The sequence below is a fragment of the Meles meles genome, chromosome 11 (assembly GCF_922984935.1).
Source record: "Meles meles chromosome 11, mMelMel3.1 paternal haplotype, whole genome shotgun sequence".
In the NCBI taxonomy this organism is placed as follows: domain Eukaryota; kingdom Metazoa; phylum Chordata; class Mammalia; order Carnivora; family Mustelidae; genus Meles; species Meles meles.
In genome coordinates, this window is record NC_060076.1 from 78,851,827 (window position 1) to 78,865,166 (window position 13,340).

General features: G+C 43.4%; 1 protein-coding gene across 9 annotated transcripts in view; it reads right to left on the reverse strand.

The window, feature by feature from the left end:
- The window catches only part of TLE4 (TLE family member 4, transcriptional corepressor), a 142,967-nt gene that overhangs the window by 29,184 nt on the left and 100,443 nt on the right, over positions 1-13,340 (reverse strand). The gene's annotated exons all lie outside the window — the stretch shown is intronic.

Genomic DNA, 13,340 nt, shown 5'->3' on the forward strand with positions numbered 1-13,340 from the left:
AGGCAGTCATTCATGTTTTGTTTCCATGGCCTCAGCATTATGTATTACTTGGTCAGGATAAAATGCTATAATAATTTATAAGGTATCAATAAAATTGATTTTAAATTAGAACATTATCTTAATGTCCTCGTGGGGTTTCTTGACTGTTATTTCCTCTTCCTGGAATAAAGCTGTTGGCTCCACCCCAGAAATTTCATTAAATACGGTTACTTTAGCTGGCGAGCTGAGCTGCTGGAACATGATGCTTTGACACCAAAAACACAGGTTTGATCCTTGTGTAGGCACCTTAGCTTCTCTCTGTTGACAGTCAACTGTCTGCTCTTGGTCTGAACTGCTTGGTCACGTGAACAAGCAACCGGGAGAATGAGAAGGGACAAGTACATCTCCTTACCACTGATGGAGAAGTGAGCCCACAGATAGTATATAAAAGTTCCATCCTTTAACCCAGCTAATCACCCCAAAGCCAATGCATGCCCTTGAATCCAATGGACCTCCTTAAAGTTCACATGCACTTGTTCTTCACCAAGAACTCCCTTCCCTCAATAATACTCTATAAATCTTGTATGTACTTTGTAAAGTACAGACACATGCACCTGTCACCTCTTTGTGGAATTTTTTTTTTATAGCACCCATAAAATTTATCCTAGATCATTCATTCACCTACCGCCTTATAATCAATGTTACTATGTCTCACTGACAAGTATGACCTGGTACCTGAGGTTAACTGAACTAAAACAAAAAGAGGGGGGACTGGCAAAAATTTCCTTCCTTAATTTTCTGGGAAGGGAATGAATTGACTTTAGACCTATAGTTGCACTGTGTTCTGTTCTTGAATTGAAATATCAACATATTTCTAACAGCTGCTTTGAAAGAAACTGGAGTAGAGTAGCTGCTCAGAGAAAAAAAGTGACTCAGCTTGAAGACTTGGCAAGCTCTATCTTAATGGGCCAGAATCCTCATTTTAGTAACTATTAAAATTTATTGGAAAAGAAAGTCTTTTCATGTTGCTATTTTTTCCAGTAAACTGTTTTAATCTATTTGAAAGGCCAAACATTTTTTTCTTCCAGAGAGTGTTAACTCCAAGAGCCTCATATATATTCTTATGTATTATGTATGCAAATATACTCTACAACATCAAGGGTAATTCAGCAGGAACACAGACAGGCGACAATAGTATATCAATTTAAAGGGAGGCTGCCTAACAGTTTTCAGATGGCTAATAAGAAACTTCAGGTCTTCTTCATACCATTTCAATATGGCAAAAAACAGTCGGATAATTTGATCTTAAGGTCTTTCATTAAAACACTAAAGTTTGTGCTCTAGAACAGAACTGACAAATATAACAGGAGCCACGGATATATTTTAAATTTTTCTAGTAGCCAGATTTTAAAAAATTGAAAAGAAACAGTAAAATTAATTTTAGTCATATATTTATTTATTTAAGCCACTGTACCTAAAAATACCACATCAACATGTACTCAATATATAAATTATTAGTGACACATTTTACATGATTTTTTTTTAGTACTAGGTCTTTGAAGTCTGGCCCGTATTTTGCATTTGCAGCACATCTTGATTTGGCCTGGCCACGTTTCCAGGGCTTAACAGCCACATGTGGCTTGTGGCTACTATACTGGATACCACAGGCCTCAAGGATCCTAAAGGCACAATAGGAATCATGCCCTTTCACACAAGCATCTGGCACTTTATAGAAGAACAGGCCTGACCTGGCTGCTGCCTACTTTCTCCAATCTGAGTTCAAAGTCTCTTTGTCGGATGCTGGACACCCCATACTGTCTTTCATGCCTCAGTGAGGGCTCCCGCCAAGAACTCTTCCCCAACCTCTGAGTGGCTAGCATTTTTCACCTATGTCTCAGCTTAAATGCCACCTTCTCAGAAAGGTCTTGTCACTGGCATTACCCAAGGAGCTCTCTCCTAGAAATCTCTATCATAACCCCTTATTTACTTCCTTCCTAGCATTTGTATCACGCCCATCATTTTGATTATTTTCTTGTCTCCTCTACTTGACTAGAAGTCCCACAAAGGCAGAGACCATCCACTTGGTTTGGTCTCAGTTAATGGCTGCTGAACAATGGAGTGACTACAAAACTCGTGCATGTGTCTTACTTGCTCCCGTATTATTTTCATTGTGTTGAGAGTAGAGGTTGTGCATTCCTGAAGGGCATAAGCTACTGGGCCTCATTTCTTTATATTCTCAGCACTCAGTATTAATGACTACCACAGTCGGAAGAACAGCTGCGTGGGGGGTGTGGGGTTCGAGTGCAGGTGTGTGCAGGCACATCAAAGGAAGGAGGCACCCTTCAAAAGTCGAAAGTGGTAATTTTGAAAGTGATATAGTGACAAGACAATTTTTAGGGCTATGCTGAAAAGACACTGAGAGGAAGCGGTGTGCAAATTAAAACTGGAACAAAGGCCGAAGAGATGCCAGGTGGAAGAGAGGGTCAAAGGTGGTACCTTTTCCCTGTTTGTTCCCCATCAGCAAGGGCACAGGCCCCCTCCCCCAAGGTCAGCACCACGATCTGACCTCTGAGTCTGATACGTTGCATAAACGTATCAAGGCCACCAATTTTTCTTATTCTAAGAGAGATAAATCTTCCACATAAGGAAGACATTTTTCAACTGGCTCTCCTTCGTCTTTCATCATGTACTCATCACCTGTCTGTGACCAGGGAGAAACAAATCTTACTCAGGTCTGACCACCAAAAAGGCAGGATTTAAATGAATCCTGCCTGACAGACCGACCACATGAAGAATGCAGGCATCAGCAGTTTTTCTGTGGCTGCTCATTTAGAGAGTAGTGATCCCTGGGGATCTCCTAGAATGTTTATCTCCCAAGGAGGTATGTGGTAAAAGGAAAAAAAAAAAAAAAAAATCCCTCAGTACTCAACTTTTTTTTTTTTCCTGGATAGTAAGTCACCACACACAGGTAATGAAAGAAAAAGCCAAATATAGGGCAGACAGAGATAATACTTATACTTGTTTTTTGTTTTTCTTTTTAGGAGCTTTAAAATGTCTGATTGTTAATTCACACAGGACTATCTAGAGTTTTACGTAAACTTTAGTATGTAAAGCATTAGTATCAGTTTAACAAGTGACTTCAGTATATTGAGGGATGAAAACAAACCAGACACAGATACTTAAGAGACACGATTTCAAATCTTTCCAAAGAAATGATTCCAAGCAGCAGTTTTCATCTGACAAGTAGGTGTAAAGATGCAGGGTTGACAAAATACCGAAACACTGGAAGAACAGGTTGATTCACCAAGTGTGTGCCAAGCAAGCTTAGCCTGGTCTAACCAGGAAACAGCCCTAATCAGGGCTGAGATGCTGAAAGTGAAGTCAGTTCATGGTCTAATACCACCCCCCCACCCCCGCCAACCACCATTCGATCATAGGTCAAAGAGCGAAATTATAAGGGAACTACAGGTCACGTCTCAGAGCTGTCTACTTGCCACCCCAAACAACCGTGAGTGCTGGTCTGTTGCTCTGGCTTCTCTGCCCTTTCCTTTTTCCTTCCCTCCCACCCCTCACCTGGCCCCTGCCCTGCTGGCGACACCTCTGTCAATACTTAGTCTTGCTGGGGGCACGGTGGGCTAAAGAGGTTGTTGACCCTTATTCTAACACGTCCTTTTAGGTTAATTACTTTTGTATACTCGGTGTCCCCAGTGACATTTAATCACTGCGGCGCTGCTCGGGTAAACAGAAGTGAACGAAGCCGACTGCAATTTGGCACCGAGCTAAATGGGGCGGTAATAGCAGCATGCTGAAAATGGGCTGGAAGAAAATCCTCTCACTCACCACAGTGAGAAAGGAGGGAATACCATCTGATCAATCACTCTTTTGTTAAAAAGCGAGAGCACTAGCCCAGTGGTATGCTTTTGCTATTTACTACTAATTACGGCTTGAAGGAATCCTGCACTTCATAATGTATGGACAGTCCAGGAAATGCTTGCTGACTGAAGGGATGAAGACGATAATAACTCCAAGTGCAGGTATAACACTCTCTCCCCCCACCTGCACGCACACACATGCACATATGCATCCTGTCGCAGGATAGCCCTCTGCTAACACAGCCAACGGTCCAGCCTCTTTTTTTTTTTTTTTAAAGATTTTATTTATTTGACAGTCAGAAATCACAAATAGGCAGAGAGGCAGGAAGAGAGAGGAAGGGAAGCAGGCTCCCCACTGAGAAGGGAGCCTGATGTGGGGCTCGATCTCAGGACCCCGGGATCATGACCTGAGCTGAAGGCAGAGGCTTTAACCCACTGAGCCCCCCAGGTGCCCCAACGGTCCAGCCTCTTGCTAATCGTTTTTGTTTGTAAGCACCCAGGCTATAGGAATTAGATGCGGAAGGTCCTACAACTTTGTATGTGCACCAAGGCATCCAGTACTGGATTCACCAAATGGCACGTCACAGACCTTGAGCCACTAAAAGTTAGCTAACACGCACAGGCAAGGCTTTCCTCTGGGAATGGAGAGTGGGTCAGAGAGGCCATTAGCAGCCCTGCAAGAGCCAGCCACACTGGAGGGACAGAGGGTGATTTTGTAGAAGTGCTTTCAATATTAGCTGGTGGATGAAAAAATGAGGCCATACTCCTCTTTCTAAAAAACAACAGAAGACTTCGCAAGCACAGTCTCATGCAGTGACTCCAGGAAACTCCTACAACTTGAGCGGAGTGCCACTCCGTACTGGCAGGGTGTTAGACGCAGGGGACACAACGTGAGAAAGGCCCCAGTTTTAAGGCACTGTGGCATCTGGACGGAAGGGGGTGGAAATGATCAGTCACGAGCGCTAGAGCGAGAGTGCTCTGGTTTCAAATCTCCGGCCAGCACTTACCAGCCATGCAATTCTGGCAAGTTAGCCCCTGAAGCCTCAGTGTTCATACCTGTAAAATAAAGATCTCTGTCCTATGAGATCATCATGAAGATTAAATGAGACAGCTACACGAAATGGCAGGCACACTGCCCCTTTTCCTTTATGCAGACTTCTGGAATCAACCCAAGAAGTCCAAGTCCAAGGCTTTGCCAGACCCAACCAGGCAAGAAGATGCCCTGAGAGCTACTAGAGTGTCTCCTCCTGGCTTTCCTTTGAAAGAGGGTGATGGGCAGTTCCTCGGGGTTCCGGGCAAAGGCCACGACACAGTGTGTGTGGATTCAAATGTTTCAGACAGCAGATTCCCTACTTTGGGCATCTGCCTGCCTTGTTGGCTTAGCGCCCTCTTCAGAAGATCTGCTCTTCCTTCTTCGCAGAATTCCTGTCAAGCACACCTTCTGACATGACACCAAGCTGGGGTAAGAGTGAAGTCTAAACCTGCAACCCCAACTTCACTGGAGCTTGACAAATGACTCTACAGTTAGTGAGGTGTGAGGACCAATGGCGTTGTGGGGACACAGCATGTGTTTCCCTTGCGGAAAACTGAATACCGTCGGTTGCTGACCTGAGGACCAGGCACTCCGCCGGGCTGTAAGGCACTGGCTCAGCACACAGTAAAAAGGGCAGATGGAGACCCTGCCCTCAGAGAGCACTTGCTGTAGTAAGGGGGCATAAAAATACGCTCTTATTAATGTATTAATAAAAAATTAATAAGCACAAATGGCAATGTGTTACAAAGGACACGAACAGAATGCTAAAATTCAGCCTACTGACAGGGTGGCCAGGGATGGCCTCTTCAAAGAGATGACATTCAGGCTGACAGCGGGAGCGAAAGCTGGAGCCAACTGTGTGAACAGCCAGGAGAAGAACGCTGGAGACAGAGGGAACAGCACCTGCGCAGGCCCCGAAGGGGAAGGAAGTCTGCAGTGACACTGTAGGGCCAGGAGGGCTGGGGGCCTGCTGTGGAGGGGGGATGAGGGGGTGGTGTTGGGCAGAGGGAGGGGCCAGGCTGTGCAGGGCTCAGCAGGCCATGGTGAAGTGTGCCTTATACTAAGTGCCATGAAGGGATGAGGAGTGACACACGCTCTAAACATCATTAAGGAGATCTTTGGAAAGTTCTATGTTAGACGGGGGCCAGAGTCAGAGTTAAGACTTTTAAAAGTACTTAAAAAAAAGTACTTAAGAATAGACTTCTTTACCTGCCCTCCACTCTCAGTAATTAAAAATAAAAACAACACTAAGTGTACAATACAAACCTAGCATTATGCTAAAATTAAAAATTTTGATTCCGATCATTTAAGCTGAACTTTCACCAGTTTTGGTGTTTCTGCTTACACTCACACAGTCAGCAGGCCTCCGCTGGGCCTGCAGCTAACGGAGCTGTGGAAGGGAAGCAGCGGTCCAGGGAGACAATGGCGGCTCAGACTGGAGGGGGTGCTGGAGAAGGGGAGAAGAGCATGGGTTTCAGAAAGATGGAGAGACGTAACCTGGTGACTTACTTCATACAATCATGCGTGTGTGGTGTGCGTCAGTATGCGTATATTCCAAGGCGTGTGCATATATATATATATATATGTACAAATCTATGTGTGTGGATATATGTATGTTTGCATGCACATAATTAGAATGAAATCAAGTTTGTAAACACTTCATTCATCTTCACTGTGACATAGGTCTCTACTGGAAAAAGAAAGGGTTCCTGTCCTTTCCTAGGTATCCCACAAGAAAGCTCTTAACCTTTCCTAGGTATCCCACAAGAAAACTCTTATCCCTTAAGAAAGCTCTCATGGGACCACATGACACATGTGAATAGCATCCTCCCTGCTCATCACAGAAGGCCGGGGGGGGGGGGGGGGTGCACACAACTGATCTAATCAGCCAGAATTACACTTCTATGAAGCGGTTTACTAGGCCTTGGAGATAAATGCTAAAGAATAAAGTCCATCCCAACTCAAGGAAACTTAGAAAGCAGGGAGGCAAGACACCTCTCCGTGGTGACCAGAAAATGTGGAGAAGAGCAAGGCGAGACGTTTCAGAAGGGGCAGGAGCTGGCCCCTGAGACCGCTGTGGGATCAGGAGGCTGGGCCCAGCATGGGAAGGAGGAGTAAGCACTGCCAGGGTCCAAACTGGACTGAAAGGACGGCAGGCAAGGGGGAAGGCTAGGCTAAATCTGGCAGGAAGAAGAGAAGAGTAAAACACAGAGCAGCAAGGACTGAAAGGTGTCCATTCTCTGGGACAGGGTCACAGATGAGACAAGCTGGTGGGGAGGAATTCAATGGGCAGTGATTCTCCACCCTGACTTCACAACAGACTCACCCTGTGGAGCTTTAAACAGCAACTACAACAAAATGCCACCTGTGCCCTGCCCTAGAGCAATGGATTCGGACTGAGAAGGGGGCCCCAGCAATTTTACAAGCCCCCAAGTAACTCTAAAGTTGAGAACCTCTGACCTAGGGTGTATTCAGATAACCAGCATTATCATTTTATCATATTTATCATATTATTATCTGTAATTCAGATAATTGCTGTCAGAGTGCCTGATCAACGTGAACCACTACCTGTTAGAACCAAGTCACCTCCAGCCCTTTCAAGAAAGGGCACAATCTGAGCACAATCAGCTCAGAGGCAGCGATAGCATCCCAGACTTTATCTCCCTGTGGCTGTTCTCACCAGGAGGACCCACATTTAAGTGGTAAGAAATAACGTATTTCAAAATCATAGTTTGGAGTTGAGAGTGAGGAAAAACTCAATCACAACCATGTCATAAGATGAGGATATACGCTCTTTACACATTTCTGAATGCCTGAATGTGGTGTTCCCAAGCAAGACTCCACAATGCTGACAAAGTGATGTATTTTGAGTGCCATAATTAAAACAATAATCTCAATAAAGTGGGTATTATGAGATAATTGGCCATCCTCAGGTATTAAGTAAACTGTGGTAAAAGCCAAGGATACTCATCGCCAAGGTCAATTACAATAATTGCTTATCTGAATTGCATTATGCTATTGCAAACTCCGCTTGATTAAAAAAAAAAACCACACAAAAAACAATAAAAACTGATCTAACATACACACCACAGGGAAATGACCTGAGAAGGAGTTCTTGTTCTTGTTGCCTGACTACTAGTCTCACTGAAGAAGTCATACAATCAACTTCGTAGGCCCCCCATCCTTGCAATGTATCCCCTTAAACCATACCTGTTTCTTCAGCTTTGCAGTCTGAATTCATTAAAGAAATATGCCTATCAGATGTTAGGTGGCTCAAAAGGGTAACATAAAGGAAAATGGAGTGGCTCGAAATTAATCATAAAATTAGTACATGAGAAAAATACCCATTATTCCTTGAGAGTAATCTCCCCCGCCATCTTTTGCAGAAAGTCTCTCAGATATGCTGGTTTATAGCTTGTGGGAAGAGCTTTCGCCCTCCACATGCCACTGTCAACTTGCCTAGAGGATTAACACTCAGGCTCAAGTGACCAATGGTCAACCAGAAGAGCAGGAAAAGCCTGGAAGACCGGAAGAGGGAAAACAAAATGTTTGACCTTCCTTCGGCTAATTGGAATGTGTTTGGCAATTGAAGAGTATAAAACTTCTTTTTTAAGCTGTGATTAAACATCAAGACTTTGATGTTTTATACGGTATTCTTCCCCAGTAATTAACTGCACTAATGAAGTTAATTAGTGGGGAAGAATGCCGCATAAAACATCAAAGTCTTGATGTTTAGTGTCACCATCAGTTCAACTAAACAGTAATAAAGAAATAATTTCTTAAGACACATTTATGCATGCTCAGCACTTCTGTTTACAAGCTCAAATTGTATGATAGGAACATTTTTCAAAATATCCAAAGACGCTATCCACAATGCAATCCAAGTGCACTGACAGCAACAACATACCATTTAATGTAGTGTAATTAAGTGGCCAAGAACGCCATATAAAGCAAAAGAATTGAGACATTTAATCATAGTTAGGAGGACAGTTATAAATCTATCATTACTATAAGAAGAAGGAATGGGGAAACCCAAGGCATACAGCCATACCAAGAACTATGTAACCTGAAGGCTGAGGCTAATTATACATTAGAAAGTGGGTTTAGCTTCAGTCTAAGAAAATGGATCAAGCTATCAAACGTGAAGTGGAGATGGCAGGTCCTTTCAAGCACTACTGGAGGGCACTGAGTGTACCTTGCCCCTTCCGGTGGGACGCAGTGAGCAGGGCTGGTAAGAACACTGGAATGCCAAGCTCAGAGTGGCCCTTCTCAATGGGAAGCTCACGGCGATCAGCAGGTTCTATGGAACAAGACTGGAAGTGCTCATCTTTATCTGGGAGGGACCGGGGAAATCTAGTCCCTCGCTTACTCCTGAGGATGGCCCACTCACTGTCCAGCAGCATGCAGATCTCCTCTGAGAGCTTGCTGGAAAGGTACCACCGCAGGCCCCGCCCCACACCGTCTGAATCAGAATCTGCAGTTAACCCACGTGTCCCTTTCCTGCTCACGAAATGTTTGACAAGCACCTGTCTACTTAAACCTCCTCCCTTTATATAGGAAGAAATCTGAATCCCAAGGATGAAGTAACTCAAACCAATAGAGCAGACACTTGGAAGACAGTCCTCTGATTTTAATAAGAAGCACAGGAAATGATGCCTGTGTGCTGTCAAAAAAAAACAACCTGTATACAGAGCAACGAGGCATCATCTGTAGAAGAGGACACAAAAGGAATCAAAGAGAACGACAAGGAACTTGCTTCATTAATCTGAAAGTCCTGGGTTCAAATACACTCTACCTAGGCTGAGAAGTCTGAAAACATGTAGGAAATGAAAACTTAAAATTCTATAAATACAGAAGATGAAAAGGACATTAAAAAAGAAAACCTCCAGGGACGCCTGGGTGGCTCAGTGGGTTAAGCCGCTGCCTTCGGCTCAGGTCATGATCCTGGGGTCCTGGGATCGAGTCCCGCATGGGGCTCCTTGTGCAGCAGGGAGCCTGCTTCCTCCTCTCTGTCTGCCTCTCTGCCTGCTTGTATGTACTCTCTCTGACAAATAAAATCTTTAAAAAAAAAAAAAAAAAGAAAACCTCCAGAAAAGGAAAAGCTGTGAAGCTGTGTAGTCTCCACTTTACATTTCTGAAGGAAGATGGCAACAAGAGAGAAAACATGGCCTTGGCGGGGCCACCACACAGGACCACAGAGGATGTGGGCTGAAGACCGGGAGCGCTCTGAATCTCTGTGGTCAGACTAACTCCCAAGGGAATGACAAGCACGGGCACCTTGTCCCATCACCTGAGGCTGCAACCAAAGGTCGATTAGGATTCTAGACAATGACAAAAAAAAGGAACAAGAATGCAGGCTCCATAAAAACCACTAAGGCAATTTTATCAGAATTCTTAATTTTACAGTGAATGCTTCTCTTCCCAATGAACTGGGAGCTCCATGCGGGCAGACATTTATCTTTTCACCACTGTGTCCCCACAGTCTAAGTACAGTGCCTGTACTTGGCTCCTGACCGAAGAGCAGTATTTTAAGAGCATTTAACAAAGAACAGTTTTGTAGCTTATCGTGTGGAGATGTTCACTGTATTTACCATCACACAGCAATTGCTACACTGAGTGATGGAATAAAACTGACAGATAAACTTTAACTCTTGGGAGCTACATTAGTTTCCCAGGGCAGCGGTACAAATTCTCACAAACGAGGTGGTTTAAAAAACAACAGAAATGTGTTCTCTCACAGCTTGGGAGGCTAGAAGTGGTGTCCAAGGTATCAGGAGGACCATGCTTCCGCTCACGTCTCTACGGAAGAATCCTTCCTTGCATCTCCAGCTTCTGGCGGCTGCTGGCAACCCTTGGCACTGCTTCGTGTGCGGCAGCACAGCTCCAGTCTCTGCCTGTCTTCACGTGGCCCTCACCTCTCCCACTTCATGTACTTCCCTGTCCCCATCCCCCGCAACAGTGACACTATCTTGGGAACTCTTCTGTCTAGATGACTTTCTCACATATCCAGGTGGTCTCAGTGTCAAGGCAGAGGCACTGGCTTTTAAAAACAAATGTTTCCCCACCCCCTTCTTATTTCAGAGTCCTGCCTCATCTCCATCACTGAAAGTACTAAGGAGCTCAACCTGCAGCACCTCTCCAAAGGAACAATATTTATACTGCAAAATGATGAACCTGACTCTCCAAAACACTCTCTTACTCAAGATCTTGAATGAGAGAAGGGAGCAGCAGACAAGATGCCACAGACCCACAAAAGTACTCATCATGTGATGTATGGTCCTTTGAGACAAAGGGCTACTGGGCTGAGTGTGAACCAAGAATATATGAGCTTTTTCCTTAAAAAAAAAAAAAAAAAAAAAAAGTTTTAAAAAGATTAATGATATGCCTAAATAATGTGACTGAGGTGTAAACTTCCTAATGACCTGGAAGCCAATATTTCAAATCAATAAAGTCTCAATCTCTGAGATAACTTTGGACTTGAAAATACTTTTTGGGTAAAGTAATAAGCAAATTCATTTTTAATTCAAGCCAAAGAAGCTAAAAAACCAGAAATCATGCTCTCTTACATCCTAATATTCTGCCAAGTAGTTAGTGTGATAACTGACGTGCAGACATATGACCTTCTGTTCAATTCAAATGAGTTATCTTTAGATATTTTGTGACAACGATTCTTGTGATTTAAGTACCTCATAATAAAATCCATCTTTCATTTTGCTTTTGTTTAGGAAAGGCTTGAATAATACCCCTACAACAGTGTTCTGGCAAACACTCTTAAATTATGTAATTCACCAGGTTCAACTCCGCTGGTACAATCACTTTCAAAGAAGATGGTTATAATACATTATCATTACAGCTATACAATCCAAGTTGAATTTTCCTTGGCTGAATTCCTAACATTTTAATGCTGAAATTGATCTGTTTTAAAAACATCATGTGAAGGGTTTTTAAATACCATACATGCCCAAGCTCTTTATTTTAAATGCTTTAGAAATGAGCTTGCATAAACAGAAAAAAAAAAATCTATTCTCTAATCTAGCATTAAGCATATTTTAAAGAACAACAGGCATGTTTCCAAACAAACTCCTGCAGTATACAAATTACCCAGCAGGGATGAGGATAACAATGCTTCTTATGTGGGTTTAGAACCTAGAGAAAGCTGACATTTCATCAAAGTTGTCTTGGAAACAATATTCTTTGTATTATTTAAAACACACGAGGTGTGTGTTTGGGCATCGGCTACTTCTTGTGAAGCAGTGGGATTGTGAGGCTGCCAAGGTTCTAGTACAGTGATGAGGAATGGGAGTGTCTAAGCACTGAAATTATGCAAGGTGTTCACAAGAACACAGGACTACCCTGACTCACATGCCAGGCTCTCCTCCGATTCCCACTTGGGAAGATCTTCCTTTACTCCTAAGACCACTGTGTAGATTGACCACAAAAGTGGCCACTATTTTTCAGATCTCCCTGTAGCCCTGTTTGGTAGTGCTTTCTCACACTGATACTAGACTTGGTCATGTGAATTGCTCTGGCCAAGAGTACAGCATCAAAGGCTCACCTAAACTCTACCACTGCAAAACAAAAACAAAAACAAAAAACAAGCCCTTGGCTAGCCTGCTGGGTGGCTATAAAAAATACATAGGGGAGAGCCCGATCATCTCAGCTGAAGACATTCTAGACCACCCAGCTGACTTCAGACAAGATCAGCCCAGCCCAGGTAGAAGGACTTTTCCCACAGCTAACACAGAGACGAAGGAGATACAACATGGACACCTGGGGCGCTCAGTCACTTTAGCGTCTGCCTTCGGCTCAGGTCATGATCCCAGGGCCCTGGGATTGAATCCCACTTTGGGCTCCCTGCTCGGTGGCGAGTCTGTTTCTCCCTCTGCCCCTCCTCCCTGATTGTGCTCTCGCTCTCTCTCAGGCTCTCTCTCAACTAAATAAAATCTTAAAAAAAAAAAAATAGTTATATAGTTTTCATTTTATACCACCAAATTTTAGAAGACTATTACACTACTGCTAACTGATATTACCATTTAATTAAGTATAAGTACCATAAGAATATATGCCCCTTTCCCTTCTTTAAGCTATAAAGAATAGATGAAAATAATGTAAATTAAGAAGCAAGCTCGTTCCCTTCTATTTCTCAGCCTTATCAGTTCTAATACCTTAAGAAATGAATTAACATATGTATAAATGGTAAACTATCATAGAGTCATTACTGCTTCACCAATACCAACTGACATTTGAAAAATCACTCTATAATTTTCCAATCATTTCCACATCTATCATTGCATTTGCTCTCTCCAAACCTTTGTTAGGATACTATTGTCACCACCATGTTAGTGATGAGCAAACAGAAGTCTAGTGAGATTTAGGGACTGCTTGATTTAGTGAGATTTAGAGAGAAGGAAAGCTGGTATTGGAATACAAGGGATTCTGACTCTAGACCTGAACTG